The sequence below is a fragment of the Scylla paramamosain genome, chromosome 18 (genome assembly GCF_035594125.1).
Source record: "Scylla paramamosain isolate STU-SP2022 chromosome 18, ASM3559412v1, whole genome shotgun sequence".
Classification (NCBI taxonomy): domain Eukaryota; kingdom Metazoa; phylum Arthropoda; class Malacostraca; order Decapoda; family Portunidae; genus Scylla; species Scylla paramamosain.
The window spans coordinates 20,038,988-20,056,223 of NC_087168.1; the positions used below are offsets into that span (position 1 = coordinate 20,038,988).

Genomic DNA, 17,236 nt, shown 5'->3' on the forward strand with positions numbered 1-17,236 from the left:
TGGAAGAGATCTTGCTTCTGAAATTATCACATTTACTTATCTATTTATTTATTGAATCCCAGAGACATTTAACTAAAAAAATACAAGAAAAAAAGAAGTGGACATGGGTAAGAAACATCACGCACCAAACAGGTAATTATTAACACCTCCACCTATGCAACACTGGAAGCAAAGAATACCAGCACTGCCAAACCCTAGAAGAAGAGTAGAAAGAAATCATTAAGAGGCAGTACTGCAAGTAATGTCAGGCGAAACCGTTTAAGTGAAAGATCAAAAGAAGGGTGAGGAACACAGTTAAGAATTATGCAAGAGAAGGAGGAATGAGTACCCTTAAAAATAGGAAGGTATGTAGTGTTAAGAAGGGTGAGTGAGGGATACGAGGGAGCCGCTGAAAGGGAATGATTAAAGTTGAAGGAAGGAATCTGAATTGACTTTATTTAATAGTTTATCTTGTATAGTAATATTCTTGGAGACCCTTTTGCTTACATCCTTCTTATTTTTCTTAGTTTCAGGTTATGTTATATTAATTTATTACTCACCTTGTTTTGAATCAATAATAGGATAAGAAATTAACCTCCTTTTTCTTATTCTATTCCTTCCATTATAATTATGATAAATCCTTCTTTTTTTCTGTAACAAAACTCCAAAATATTTACTTATTCAGGATCATTCTTCTAAAGTAATAGACTCATTAGTACATTCCAAATTTATCTTTAAATTTGCAGTTGGGAGCAGCACACATACACAACAGTGACAAAAGACGCCTTTGTGTAACAGCAACACGAGTGAAAAACAAGGAAATGACAAACACGCATGACACTTATACATATGACTCTGAATGTATGAATTGCTTTCATGACAGCAATTCATACAAAGGAGAGGTTTGAAATAATCGCTACAGCGTCTCTATTTTTAAGAACAAGCCGGAGAGAACTTCTGTTATACAAGGAAAACAAAACGTGTGCGAAAGAACATTTGAAGCAAGCACTTTACACACTGCAAATCCACAGACTTCCACAACGGCTGGAAGTTGGAAGTTGGAAAACAGGAGTGAGGTCTTGGGTGAATCACTTCTATTTCAAGACGCGCCAGAGGACGTCCGGTGTACACAAGGAAATGTAAGTGAAGATGAAAATAAGCTGTAGACATTTTACATATAAACTCTCTGCCTTCTGTAACAATATGCTGCAGAAGAGAAGTGAGGTTACGAATGGTCACTTCTATTTTAAGACCTGACAGAGAAAAACCAGTGTGCAAAGAAGAGGAGAACGGAAATGAAAAAAAAAAAAGGGAATATTAGACGCAAGCACTTTACACTTATAAAACTCTCTGACTCTTTCAGCAGTTGTGAGTGAGTGAGGTTTGAAATGACCGCTTCGGCTTCTATTTTGAGACCCAACAGAGGAAGTCAGGTGCAGAAAGAGAGCAAAACATGAGTGAAAGACAAGACAATTTGACGCAAAGACTTTACACAAATGAAAAAAAAAAATATCTGACTCACCGCAATTAGATACAAAGGGGTAAGATTTTCTATTTTAAGACCCGGTACAGAAAGTTCAGTGCACAAAGAGAGCGAAACATAAGAGAAAGATGAAACTATGGCGCTGGCACTTTACACACATAAAATCTCTTACTTTTATAGCAGTAAGCTAGAGAACAGGAATGAAGTTTGGTATGGTCACTTCAATTTCTATTTTAAGACTCGAAAGAGGAAGTGTAGTGTAGGAGAGCAACACGCAAAAGGAATAAAAAGAAACTGACGGAAGCACTTTACACAAATAAACTCTCAGAATTCCGCAGCGATTAGATACACCAACTATCACTTCTCTTTCAAGAACACAACGGAGAAAGTCTGCTGTACAAGAGCGAAAAGCAAGCGAAAGAAGAATATTTGACACGGACACCCCACACATAAACTCCTTGTCTTTTATAGCAATAACTAGCAAAATAGGAGTGAGGTTTCGAGTGATCACTTCAACATCTATTTCAAGAGGCCAGTAGACTCTGTATGAAAGGTTGAGTCCAGTTGATTGGTGCAGAGATTCACTTTTTAAGGCATTTCAAGGAGCATGATATGTTCAGGGTTCAAAAGTTAGGGATTCCGTATCAACTCGCCAAAGTTTTGAAGTTCATGCAGCGAGGGTCTTCTGTCAAAGGGAGTGGCAATCATAGTCATACACGCACAGTTTTGTTACACAGAACTACCTACTTCTTGAGGATGTAACATTTTATTATCTTATATGTATTAAGAGTGGTATTTAGTGTCTTAATGGATGATGGTACAAGAAGCAGTGGTAAATAAGGTAAGGAGCAATGAGCACTCTTAAACTTACGGAATAAGATTTTAATAACTAAGAAAAATAGAATAAGACTTGCATTAGTAAAAGAGAGAGAGAGAGAGAGAGAGAGAGAGAGAGAGAGAGAGAGAGAGAGAGAGAGAGAGAGAGAGAGAGAGAGAGAGAGAGAGAGAGAGAGAGAGAGAGAGAGAGAGAGAGAGAGAGAGAGAGAGAGAGAGAGAGAGAGAGAGAGAGAGAGAGAGAAATTTAAGCAAAAGAAATATAAAAAAAAAAATCATAAAAAAAAGGAAGATTCAACATTACTACCATCAAAATATGAGAGAAGCATTTCACTTTTCTTTTTACCCGCCTGATTCTTACGTGTCAGAGGTGAACACTTGCTCCAGGGGCGGCGTTACTATTTCAGTCAGGTTCGCGTGAAAACAAGACGAGGCAGACGTGACGTGGTGGGAGCATGTACGTGGTGTCTGTGCCCATGACAATCTGGGGTAAGATCAATGGCCTTTTTTTCACGTGCAAATAAATGGTGCACGTGTCTGCATGTGTCATAGCAGCAGATTCACACTAGACGGGAAAATAGCGGATAGAAATGAACGCGAATCTACGAGTATAAGCAGTCCCATATAGAAATTTGTCATAATGAAGATCTTGAAACTTAGATAAATATTGAGCGAGTGATAATATTTCTAGCGCAAGATAAAAAAAAAAAAAATCAATATATATAAATAATTCAATCAGGAAATTTGCCATATTGAAGATCTCGAGCAAGTAATAATATTTCAGGCGCAAGAAAGATTTGTTATCATTCCATTAGTGGTAAACGTGAGCATAGATCTGAGAAATCATCTTTATTTCCACTACAACCCTCTTATTTCACTTGTGTGGGAACCTAAGTCGGTCTTGAGGGGACATGGAGAGTAAGCGAGAGAGCCTTTCTTACTGAGTTACAAATTTTACTGTACTGATAATTAATGCACCCAACACGCCCATCTCCACAGTACATGTACATATAACAGCGCCTTGTCCATCACTGCACCTTGTTCGGTTTGAGGTGAATGGAATTGTCGCTCTGCATTACTGATATAAAGGGTCACGTTGAACACAAGGAGATATTTTTAAACTCATCATTTCTGTTTCTTTATTCTTGATCACCGAAGTATTTACAGGCCGAGCAAATGCCAGTACAGGTGGTGTTATCTTTGGGTCTCGTGTGATCTTTACTGCTCCTCACTAACGATCTGTTGTTCTCCCTGCCGGCGAGGGGACAGCGGTGTTACAGTGGAAGGGAGAACTAATCGTCTGTTTATGGAGGCCGCCGCCCCTCGTGCTCCCACCTCCACACAGGATCCCGGGCCATGACAGCCAGGAAAAGAAACTATATTTACCCTCTTGCTAAATCAGGTTTTCAAAGAAGATTTATATAAAAGAACTCACTTAAAACCTGGCAAAGTGAAAGACAAGGTGGTGGTGAGTGAAGCCGTCATGACAGCACACGCTCATTTCTTTGTTTCCCTCTTACGTCTCCAAATCAAACTGAACCTTTATTATGTTTCAGATAAAATCTACATATTTCTCCATGTAGAAGCTTACAAGATGAATGAAAGAAAGGTACTGAATGAAAACTCCTGAAAGCACTCACTCCTTGCCACACTCTTTCTATCCTGTTTCTGTGTTACGTCTGAAGGCAGCCACTTTTACTGAAGGCACGATGTTAAGATGTATGTAAAGATTTCACGTAAACCCTGACATGGTGAAAGACCAGGTGATGCTGAATGAAAAACTCCTGACAACACACGCTTCCTTCTTCCTGTTTGCCTCTTCCGTCTCAAAATTACACTGGATCTTTTCATAATGTTTCAGATAAGTTCTATATAAAGACATCACCGAAAACACAACAGAGTGAAATGCAAGATGATGTTAAGTGGAAAAATCATAACAGCACACGCTCCGCTCCCTTCCTTCCTACTCCCCTCGTATGTCTCGAGATTACATTAAACCTTTATTATGATCACGGTAAAGGTCAGTTTGTCTAGACTCCATGACACCCACGCCGCCCTGTCCCTGTTACACCCTTCCAGGTATAATGATGCGCTCTGATGATTGACTTGACCAAGGAGGAAAGCAACAGTCGGGGATGTAGCGTTTATTGTTATTTATTTTTATCATGTAATTTTTCTCAGGTATAGGAATTTAAGAAGTGGAAGGCAAGATGATGACGGTGGAGTGCGTAGGTGATGCAAATGGTGGAGATCTGTTGGTGTTGACAGTAAAGGTTATAGTGATAATCTCTGATGGTGGCGGTAAAGTATGGTGCTATTTTGTTCTTCCTGTTCCTCTCAAGAAGGCTGGGAAGCAAAGGCTAAATAAAAAAAAAAGTTAAAGAAAATAAAATAAAAAGAAAGATCCCACTTAATTCTAACTTCCTAAAATAAAGATAAATTAAATAAGACAGTTCACCGGAAAAGGGTTCCAATAGAGTTGGTTAATTCAGTTACAGAGGTATCTTGATGTACTAAGGTGAATTAGATACCAATAAAGTCTTTCAGGAGTTTTCACAGGGCAGAGTTGAAGGAGTGAGGACAAAGACTGGACAAATAATGAAGTTCACGGACAGTCTCTTCGAGGGAATGGGGAGGAATGACAAGTACCAGAGACCTCTAGGTTGGCATTTAATTATTTAGCTGCTAACGATAGAATGACACTTGTTACTTCATCTAAGTAACCCTATACTTATTCAATGAGTAATATTAAATCACAGGCGTTAACAGTTCGGACTACTATAATGATTCCTGCAGTTGTCAGTGATGTCTTTCGAAATTGCACTCGAATTTTCCACCAGATCATTTTACCAAGCCTGAAATCAAGTAATAGCACTCAAATGATGAATAAAAGACATTTTGTGGTCGCCTTCATCACTTGACCAACAATAAGGTGAGGTAAAGTAGCGAGTGGCAAAATCGACAGTATAGCTCAAACAAAACACCATTAGTCTAGTAATTATATGCACCTACAAGAATTCAACAGGATTACGAAATAAACCGAACGTATGAAGTTAAGGAATTAAAGTTTTTTTTTTTATAGCCAAGTGCAGGAAAAAAATAAATAATTCCATGAGTAAGGATAACTGGCAATCTCAAAACAAGAACACATAGAAGCAAATAAACAGATTAATACATATAATTGAATAAATACAAATAAGGAAATCACAACACACGCGATTCTTACCTTGCGCAGAATTCCAACAACGACGTAAAAAACAAGCAAAATTTTAATACAGCAACAATCACTAAAAGCAAAAAAAAAATCTCTCACATCTAAAACTAAACCATTATTTTTACCTTCGGTCGCTCTCAGGTAGGGCAGCAAAGGAACAGGAGATTTCTCGTTTACCTGGAAGAAGTAAAATCATCCAGTGAGAAACGTGCATAGATAAATGACACAAGAAGATTTACTTGGAATACACAGACAGCCAGTAGAGATGAACGGATGATGATGATGATGATGATGATGATGATGATGATGATGATGATGATGATGGTAAGGATAGATGGAGAAGAGAAATAAGAAGGAATAAACAAGCAACTGACTGACGATTATGATGATTAAAATGATGATGATGACGGTGGTGGTGATTACAGTAATGATAACAAATATATGACAAACTTTACCTGCGGAAATTAAATAAGAAGTTTGGTTAAGAATCAACAAGGAATTAACATAGATGATCGTTATGATGATAATGACGATGTTGATGATAATGATGATGTCAAATGATTCATAAGACAAACTCCTTACCTAGACAAGTGAAATAAGACGCTCGGCTAAAAAATAAACAAGAAATCGACATGATGAAAATAATAATGACGATAATAATGATGACGGTGATGATAATGGTGATGCTAAACACTCCATATAAAAAACTCCATACCAAGAGACAAAAAATAAGACGTTTAGCTAGAAACAATAAGCTAGAAGCAAAGCAGAATGACAGATGATAATGATGGTAAGAATAATGAAAATGTTAAGGATTTCATGACAAACCACTTAACTGCATTAACTCGAAGTACCTCAAAAGTAATCTAAACTGTCTTAAAGAAGTATGGCTAGAAATAAACGAACAAGTGACACAGATGGAAATGATAACAGTAATGTAAAAGGCTTTATATGACAAACTCCTTCTCTGTTAGTGACCCAGAGCGCCTCACAGGGGATCTACACTGTCTCAGAGGCCTAGATGTGTTAAGTCTTTAGTGTGCTCTATCGCCTCAGGTTTCTTTGAAGGGTTGTGGCGAGTGACCTTCCCCTCTCCCTTCCTCCTGCTATCCTGAGGTGACGATCACCACCACAAACCACACGCAGGCAGGAAGGCAGACTACTATAAAAATTTTTCATTCTATAGCGATCAGCACCATACACCACACAGATACAGAAAGCCAGACTTTACTGTTTCCTCTTTCTTCCTTTTCAACTGTTTTTTTTTTTCCTTCTTTTTAGGTGTATAAATTTTATGTTTAAGTTTGATTTTTTTTTTCTGTACCTTTTTTTTTTACCGTATTTCTCTTTTCCCTCCTCTTTCCTTAAGCTTGTAATGGATTGTTTTTAAAATGTAGATGTCTTTGCATTGTGGGTTCTTGAAAAGAGTTTGTACAGTATGATAAGTGCATTAAATCTGTGTATATAGCAGTAAAAGACCATAGCATGTTTGGCATAGCATGTTTTTCAGCTTGAGTATACATTTTCTTTCTAGTGGGTGCGTGTAAAGGTTATATACATTGTTATCAGTGCTGTAAATTATTGTACATCGTAGATAAATGGATTAGTATGTTTTCAACTTGAGTGTCCCTCTTCTTTCTTGAGGGCGCTCGCAAAGGAAGTGTAATTGAGCCGTAAAATGTTAGATATCGCAAGGAATTGTGTTAGTGTCCGTCTCAGCTTCAGTATGTATGTGTGAAGTACAAGAAAGGTCATCTCTGTACTCTACTCGAGGCTCTCAGGAAGGAGGATGCGGGTAAAGGCGAACCACAAATACTTAATCTTCAGTATTGGTAATCGAGTCTCCTCATTGCCGAGCACGTGTGTGACGCCAAGGAAGAGGTCGGGAAATGCCACCTTTGTCGTCACTGTGAGCTCAAGTAGTCATTGTGATATTCTTGTTTTTAGATTATCTGTTTTTCTTTCTTTCTTTCTTTCTTTCTTTCTTTTTTTTTTTTTGTATTGGTGGGGGATGTGGACCAAGGAAGGATGTTATTATTTGTTGGGTATGCTTTTTTTTCTTTCTTTTATTTGATTTAAGTATAAGTTTGTTAACGGTATCTTTCTTCTTTTGCAGTGTGTGTGTGTGTGTGTGTGTGTGTGTGTGTGTGTGTGTGTGTGTGTGTGTGTGTGTGTGTGTGTGTGTGTGTGTGTGTGTGTGTGTGTGTGTGTGTGTGTGTGTGTGTGCCTGCCTGCCTGCCTACTTGCTTGCTTCCGCTGTGTTGAATGTGAATGGCCGAATGGATAATGAAAACGCCAAATTAAATTATATATAAAACGTTTTACGACAATATTTTCGCTGCTTATGAATTCATTTGTCTGTGTCCTCGCTGCCGGTGGTCGTCACTGTCATGAAAGCTGCACTCTTTTTTCCCCCCTCTCTTCTCCTGCGCACGACTCGACATGGCGGCAGCAGCTCAGCACAAGCGGGACACCCTGGCCATTCTTTCCTTCCTTTCATGCATCCCAACGACTGCTGCGGGGACTCTGAATCGCGGCGGAACTTTTCACAGTCGCCAATAAATTCAATACAGGGAAAGAGAGAAAGAAAAAAAAATGTAAAGATAAAGAGACTCAATGATAAAAGTGCAGACGCTTTCTTCACTTTCACATGAACTATGGAGGAGCATCGGAAAATCAGGAGGGCGTCCAATCGGCAGCGGCGATGATCAATGGAGTTGAATAAAGCATCGCGGGACTTGCTGTTCACGCTAATTGGCCGCATTACTCCCGGCCCTCCAGAACACGCCGCCCGCCGCGGGGAACCGTCATGAATGTGCCGATATTTTCTTCCAAAGGAAATATTTTTAGAAATTAAATTGGGCAAATCTGAATGTACTAGTCCCGTCTTTTTGAGAGATTAACAAATTTGGAATATATATATTTTTTTGAACACACACGCGCACCGCTGACTGATGGAAGGCCACGGAGTGTATGGCGCCGCTCCTGCTGCATTAATTTGTACTCCACAGGTGAGCATGCAGGTCAGGTGTCCGGCCACTCTGAGCAAGACATGGAGAACACACTCACATCTTTCACTGGTAAAGAAATGCTACGTGTTTCTGCAAGACTCATCAGGAATCGGTTTTGTATACAGAAACAGAAATTGTGCTTTTTTTTATCCCTTTTTGTTCGGTTGGTTGATGGATATTACTTCCAATTATCACAGGCAGATCGAGAGTGACTACTGGAATGTCTTGCTGCCTGTTGCTCTTAGTTCTGACTCATCACCAGCAAAAACTAAGTCATATTAAAGACTAAGTCATATACAAAAAACTAAGTCATATCAAAACGTAAGATTTAATAAGGAAGCTGCAAGAAAACAGAAATCTTGTATGTCAGTTAAATGAAAACATAAAATGAAAAAAAAAAAGTTGCAAGAAACCAGCCTAGATACTTGTGGCAGTCCCTGTTATGAGGTGAGGGAGAACATAAAGCTAATTTAACCTCCTTAATAAATACAATATCCCTTCATAAACATCAGAGTATGTACAGGACCTCTTTCTCTCCTTTCAAGGGGCTCAGGTGCAGTAGAAGGTGGATATGATGACTGGTGCCAAAATTCTTATCAATATACACGTACGTGGAGCAACACAAAGAATCGTGTCCAGTATTGGAGAACGTGACGAGAACTCCATTATAAAAAAGAAGCGATACTTCATGGGGAGAATATAACGCACACAAAATCACACTAAAAATCAAACGTGTGAATTCTTGACTTTGATGAAAGACGGAAAAAAAAAAGAAAAAAAAAAAAGAAAACACACAAATGATGAATATGATATAGCCCAATAACTTGACTAACTTTTCGTCATACCTCTCGTCCCGGTGTGTGTGTGTGTGTGTGTGTGTGTGTAGCCAGGCCGCGCCAAGGACCCAGGCGCCGCGTCATGCAGTGCTGCTCTCATAACCAAGACCACGTGCATGAAATACCAATGCCATACATAACAATCAAAGATAAAAGAAAGAGCAACAGTGGCAAGGGAACCCAACTGTGATGGAAAAACAACAACACCAACAACAACAACGACGAGAACAGCAACAATGACGACAAAAACAACGATGACACAGACACACACAAAATAAAGCACAGCACTTGGAAGTAAAATAAAAGATATATAAAAATTGTAAAGTAAACGAAACAAAAAGAAAAACACGGAATATTTTCAATCAGTGTTGTGTCGAGGCGCGAGGTGCTGGATGAAAGGTGTTGACGAACTGAGGAAGAACTAAACGTCAAAGGGACCAAATAAAAAAGTAAATATGAATGAAAAGAACTCAACTAAAATAAATGCTGCACAAGTTTAAGGGCAGGAGGGAAAGCTGTGAGGGAGAGCGAGGGAGAGCGAGGGGCGGAGAGGGTGACTGCTATCTTAACCTATTCTTTTTCTCTTCTCTCTCTCTCTCTCTCTCTCTCTCTCTCTCTCTCTCTCTCTCTCTCTCTCTCTCTGTCTCTTGAATCTTCATATGTACTTTCATTTTTGGTATTTTTTGGTGGTTTACTCTCTTTCTCTTTCCCCTCTCTCTCTCTCTCTCTCTCTCTCTCTCTCTCTCTCTCTCTCTCTCTCTCTCTCTCTCTCTCTCTCTCTCTCTCTCTCTCTCTCTCTCTCTCTCTCTCTCTCTCTCTCTCTCATCTTCATGTCTACTTTCATTTCTTTGTTTTATATTCTTTTCTTTTCTTTCTTTTATTCCCCATCTCTCTCTCTCTCTCTCTCTCTCTCTCTCTCTCTCTCTCTCTCTCTCTCTCTCTCTCTCTCTCTCTCTCTCTCTCTCTCTCGCTCTCGCTCTTTACATGACGGGTGCTAGAAGTTCATTTGAATGTATATAGTTACGATTATATTTATCTGTTATCATAAATTATTAATCGTTCGCTAGATGGAGAATTTGGTGATAAAGAAGATAATAAAATGAATTGCACAGCTTATTCAATACGAAATGTTTAGTATAGATAGTTACTTTAGATAAATTAAAGTGAATTGAGAGAGAGAGAGAGAGAGAGAGAGAGAGAGAGAGAGAGAGAGAGAGAGAGAGAGAGAGAGAGAGAGAGGAGAGAGAGAAAGAGAGAGAGAGAGAGAGAATGCCTTTTCTGACCTTTTGCAGTTTCCTTATTTTCTTTTCTTCTTACTGTTATTGAATACAAAATTAATTATTTCTTACAATGACAGAGATAAATCTGAGCTACAGCAAAGTAATATATATCATAAACTAAATAAATCCTGCTAGCAATCGTCATTTCTTCAACAAACTTCCCTCTTCCTAATATTTCCTAAGTTATTTTTCCCAACAAGCGCCTCCATATCTCCCTACCATTTGTCACGTTAGTTCTCATGTAAATTTCATGTTAGAGATGATAGGTGTTAAAAATATACAACAAACATTAGGAATACTTCAGTTTATTTATCCTACTGTAAATTCCTCTAAATGCATAACTTTTTTTTCTCATCCTTCTGTTAATTCCTCTGAATACACGACTTTTTTTTTTCAGTGATGTTAAAAAAAAAAAAAAAAAATGGCGGTGTTTTCCTATCAGCCGTCAAGGAATGAACGGGACAAAACCTACCTGCTGGCTAATACACATTTTGCTCTTTACTGTAACAATGACAAAGCGGCGGAGCGGGAAGGTAAAAGGCTACGGGAGGGAATGATTAAATCTACAGCTTATCACTTCGCCTTGCTTAATATTATTGTGAGTATGAAACTGTATGAGACTTTACGAGGTTGATGAAGTGGCCAAGCGGATTGGATACACATTATCGCGCATCCGAGGCTCAATGCACGAGATGAAAGCAGTGATTTGTTGTTAATATTGATGCAATAAATATAGCTAGCAATAATAGGGGAAAAAAAATTATACATGTATAGTGTTGAGAGGGATAACTGTGTGAGTTTCTTGTGTTAACTTAAGAGTGAAAGTAAAGTTTGAAGTTTTGTTATAATTTTCTATGGGAATGTAACAGAAGGTTTATGTTTGGTAAGAACGATATTGTGTGTATGAAAAGAGGGACAGTTACGTGATTTTTTTTTTTGTGTTAACTGTGAAAATTAGCTCTTGAAATAATTGTTTGTAAAAAATGTAACATAAGTGTGTGTTTTGAAGCAAGTATAAGTGGAATTTCTTAGGTTTTTCTGGAGAGACGTGTGGCGAAGGAAATGTAGAAAAAAAAGTAACGTGAATTTCTTGCGCTAACTTTACTGTGAAAATTACAGTCTTCAGATATTTATCAATGTAAATGCAGGAAAAAGGTTAACATGTTTTGCAGCAAGTATAATCATAATCTCTGGCTGTGGAAGGTCTGGTGAAGCACACGCCGAAAGAAATATATAAATTTTCAAAGTCCTATGAGAGATTTGATTTATTTACTGGTGCTTTTCTTAATTTTGTTTTGGTGAAGTGTTACTGTTTTCTTTTCTTTCATATTTTCTTTCCTTTTTCTCTGTTCTGTCTGCCTGTCTTTATGTCTTTCCCAGTGACTGTATGTTTGCTTTTCAGTCTCGTTATCTATTTGCCTCTCTCTCTCTCTCTCTCTCTCTCTCTCTCTCTCTCTCTCTCTCTCTCTCTCTCTCTCTCTCTCTCTCTCTCTCTGAAAACAAAAAATGACACCTCTTGCAAATATTTTTCAACGAGTGATAAAGAGAAAATGAAAATAAGACACAATCAACAAGAATGAAAAAAAAAACATTGCATAAAATTAAAAAGAGAAAAATCAAATACAAAATAAAGTAATGAACTGAAAATAAAGTAAAACAGGAGCAAAAAAAAAAAAAAGAAAAAAACATCGAAAGTCAAATTATTAATCCAAAATATGACATGTGAAAAAAAAGAAAAATCCCGAAGACTCCCCTCACTTTCTTTTTTTTTATTCTTTAAGATTGAAAGAAAAAAAATATAGTGAAAACCGTGCAAGAATGTCTGGTTGATGGAGGCAGGAAAGAAAGGGAAACACAGGTGTGAGAGAGAGAGAGAGAGAGAGAGAGAGAGAGAGAGAGAGAGAGAGAGAGAGAGAGAGAGAGAGAGAGAGAGAGAGAGAGAGAGAGAGAGAGAGAGAGAGAGAGAGAGAGACTGACAAAAAGACAGACACATAGACATACAAACGGACGGATAGAGAGGCAGGCAAACAGGCAGGAAGGAGATAAACCGTCACAAAGAAACAAAAAAAAATCTAAGGAAAAGCAAAATTTGAGAAAAATAAACAAAATACGAAACTGCAAAAAAAATGGAAAAAAAAAGTAAGGAATCAAAGGAAAGATACCAATCGCAGCAAAAAGGAGAACAAAGAGAAAGTAAAAGATAAGAACAACAAAACGGGGGGAGGGAGAAAGAAAGAAAAGAGAAGAGGGGAAGATAGAGAGAGAGGGAGGGAGAGAGCGAGAGAGAGAGAGAGAAAGTGAAGAGACGAAAAAGGCAAAAGGAAGCTGATATCTGACCTTACAGCTATACAACCTAGGCACCTGTTACATTAGAAACAAATAGAAGCAAATTAAGACACTGACACCTGTACTCTTAACACACACACACCTGTACACATTACCCCTTCATTTTTCATCATTAGAGCAATTAACGAGTGTAAAGATACGCAAATATACAATGGATATGGATATGCACTGAAAGAAAAAGGAAATTAAGACACTAACACCTGTACTTTTAAGACACACACACCTGTAAACACCCCTTTCATTATCTTCATCATTAGAGCAAGTGCCGATTGTAAAGGTACGCACAAATACAAAAGAAGCGAATGTCTGCCAAAAGAAAAAGCTTAACCAAAGGGACCAACACCTGTACTCTTAAGAAACACACCTGTACACATCACCCCTTCATTCCCTTCATCATTTGAGCAACTGGCGAGAGTGGAGATACGTAAAGATACAGAGGAACCGAATGTGCACTAAAGAAAAAGTTGAACCAAGGGACAGGACGGCATACGCTCAGGAAATTGAAACAAGATAGTCGAGGAATACGAGAGTGTCAGCAGAACGGATGACACAGGCACTGCCACGGCCGCCGACCTGCCCGCCCGCCGCCCTTGTTTTCCCGTCATTCTCCTCAACTTTGCATTCACGCCCTCACCCCTTCCCTGCTCCTCTCCTCCCTGTTCTTTCTCCTCTTCCTCACGAATCCTAATACTTTGAATGTAGGTACCGTGAAGTAAAGGATATGATGTGAAGGGCAATGGGAGTAAGGGATTTCTTGGTTTTGTCTTACTTTTTTTTTTTAGGTCTGGTAGGGATGAGGACTATAGAGGTGATGTGAAGGCTTGTTCCGGTAAAAATGTAACTCTTTTTATTTCGAGTAAGTGATGTGAGTTTCATTTGATTAATTTTATTTATGCCAGAGGGAATGACATTTCTCCTACTATTACTACTACTTCTACAACAACAACTACTACTACTACTACTACTATTACTACTACTGCTATTACTAATACTACCGCCACCACTACCATCACTACTATTAACAACATAACACTAATACTAATGTCAGAACTATTACTACTAGGAATGCTCTTACTACCACCATCATTGCAGAATTCAATAATGATAAAAGCAAAAAAAAAGAAAAGACAATGAACCGGAAGTCACTCAAAACATAGAGAGAGAGCGAGAGAGAGAGAGACAGAGAGAGAAAGAGAGAGAGAAAAAAAAAGGAAAGGAAAAAAAAAAGACAGCAGGTATTGGAGTCAGGCAACGTTTTCTAGCGTTGAAGTAATTGGGAAAATATAATACCGCACGAAAAAGGCAGAAAAAGTAAAAAAAAAAAATGAGAGGGGTAAAAAAAAAAGAGGGGACAAATATCACACTCCGACTCGGCTCTCTCAACTGTCATGCAAGAAGAAGGCAACCCGGTGTCCAACCCAAACATGTGGCCTCCCCTTACTGCCCCTCACGCATTTATACCTGCCGAGGGGAGAGAGAGAGAGAGAGAGAGAGAGAGAGAGAGAGAGAGAGAGAGAGAGAGAGAGAGAGAGAGAGAGAGAGAGAGAGAGAGAGAGAGAGAGAGAGAGAGAGAGAGAGAGAGAGAGAGAGAAATTTTACCTGTCCTCCCCAATTTTGGTTAACGGAAAAAAACAACCTCGTTTCGTAGATTTCCATGAACTTATACCAAAGCTGCTTCCGTCTCGAGTGTTTCTTTAGCTGATGTTTAATACTATGTGACACTCTCATGATTGTTGAGCCATTCCGCTCCTTCACTGGTAATAAATTGATAGTTTAATTTGGTATCTCTTGTAATATTCTACGTCTGCTTCTCGCAAGTCGTCAATGAACTTATGTGTAAAAAAATCTCAGTTTTCTTTCTTTCTTTAGCTCTTCATTAACTTTTTAGTGTTTTCGGGGAATCGGCCTAGGAAGAAAGAGCATCAGGAAGAAAGAGATGGATAAGAAAAAAAGCAAACTCATAATGCTTTTCCCAAGAAAAGAGACAAGAAGAAAAGAAGGTCCAAGTGAAAGGCCATTTTACTTAATGCAGTGTCTTGATATTCCTAAGTGAATTATCCTCACTGACAGTTATTTATTTATTTTTTCAGGTATTGGGAAAAGTACACACAATTTTGGACAAAGATGAGTTAAATGAGTGAAGAATCTACAACAACAGTAATACATAACATATTCTATTGTGCTTCGTCCTCACGTGTTCCTCAGAGATTAAGTACGATTGCGCCAAGAAGTTATGTCACAAAATCTTGCACAAGAATCAGTACAAATATGACAATTACTCGAGGCAACTGTACTCCTGTATCAACCTGAGTTTCCCAACCATTTTCCCCACAAACAGCCTCTTTAGAGGTGTTATTTCACTATAAGGCAAAAGATGAGATGTTATTTCATTATGAGCCAGAAGAAGATGGGATGCCATTTCGCCATGGGCCTGGAGGACGCAACATTCTCCCCCTCTTGGCTTAATGTGTGAAAATCATGAACGTTGCGCGTCCCATCAAGTTGAAATTCCTGCCGCACAATATATATATTCCAAGTAGTAAGAGCTCAGAACTGCAATGCGTATTCAACAAGTGGTATTCGCATGATTTTTCCACCAATATGTTATTGCATACTTATTTTCAGAAAGAGACTTTTCCGCTACATAAAGCCCTGCATCCTGTTGCCTTGTTGTATTGTGTTTTAAGCAAAAGAAAACAAACCGAGCAATAGAAAACATAAAAGAAAAATGACGCTGCATGTCACTGAAAAATAGAGTGAAAAAAATAAATAAAAATAAAAGCAGAAAAGCTGCAAAGAAGGAAGACCCAACTTATTCCGCCAGGTGTTGTAATTTTTTTCTATACTTGATGAGATTAACTTATGCGAACCTTAGAGGGAGGTGATTTATTATTATCATTATCTTTTTTTTTTTTATTTACAAGTAAAGTCAAGGAAAGTTTTACCCATTCTCGTAGAAAACTTTACATCGGAAAAAAGAGCAAAGTAGGTTTACTTACTGATGTAAATCAAGAACATCAGTAGGGTTATATGGGATAATGCAAGAAAATATTGGACAATAAACAGGAATGGTTGTTAAAAGGAAAGAAAAGGGAACACACTAAAATAAAGTAACACATTAATCTTGTTATTATTTTCAATGTTAAATCTGAAATCAAGGAGCCGCAAAGAAGAGACTCACACAAATGGGCTGTACAGTATAACGGTAAACATGAACAAGGCGATAAAAGAAGAGGAGCAAAACTGATGCATAAGAGAGAAGGAATGGAGAGGTGAGAGTTGGTGGGTGGGTGGTCAGTGGACAGGAAATGAACACACCAACAAAAAAACAGTGCGTCGGACTGTGAGAGAGTGGATATATAAGAATCGGTGGCTGAATGATCATTAAAAGAAAGGTTTCACTTGCAATATTTCTGAGGTTCCCTGTGCTAGCAAGTCGTCAGATGGTCTAAAGATGCAATTGTGCTTAAATATCAAAAAAACTTTCTCTACTTCTTTGTATCGTACTTTGTGTTTTTCCATCAATCTTAATTTACCTGCTATTATAAAAGTCTACTCATGTCAGGATTTTCATCGAGTTTATAAGCAGAACAGAAGACCTAAGGTTGAATGGAGCACGATGTAACTTCAGTATTGTCCGTGACTGTACATGCGCAATAAGTATTTACTTAGTTGCAGTCTTGGCCAAGCAAATTATCGCGGAAGACAAAGATTAAGATGTTCCATAAACCTTTAAGAAAAAAAGAAAAAAAAAGAAGGACCATAGCAATGTCGAAACAACACAGCCGTCGCCGTCTGCTAGCAATGTAAGATCCGAAAATTATAATTAAATAAATTAATTAATTAATAAATATCTATGAAAGGAGAATAATAATACTGAAGTACTTTAGCACAGAAATGCATGTAAAAAGAAAAAAAAAAAATTACACAAGAGATGATAAAATGGAAATCATTTAGCACGGAACTGTACACACAAAAGTAATTAAGGAGAAGAAAATAATAAAACAAAACAAAAAATAAATGAACACAACAAATTAATAAATAAAAAAAAATCTTTAACACAGACATGCACTTGCCAGTAGCTACAGAAAGAAAAAAAATAATAAAAATAAAAGGTCTTTGACACAGAAGTGCCTGTAAAATACAAAACAAAACAAAAAAAAAAAACATAGGAGACACGATAAGACAAACAGCTCTAAATAGCATTACTTCAAAGACTTTGAGGGTGAGCATTCCTTATGTTCCGATACACA

At 38.0% G+C, this 17,236-nt stretch overlaps 1 long non-coding RNA gene across 1 annotated transcript in view; it reads right to left on the minus strand.

Annotated features, from left to right (window-relative positions):
* Positions 1–5,604: 5,604 nt before the first annotated feature.
* The window catches only part of LOC135109409 (uncharacterized), a 53,683-nt gene continuing 42,051 nt past the window's right edge, over positions 5,605–17,236 (minus strand). Inside the window, exon 3 of the long non-coding RNA XR_010272696.1 lies at positions 5,605–5,687. This is a non-coding gene — a long non-coding RNA (uncharacterized LOC135109409). The remainder of the gene's footprint in view (positions 5,688–17,236) is intronic.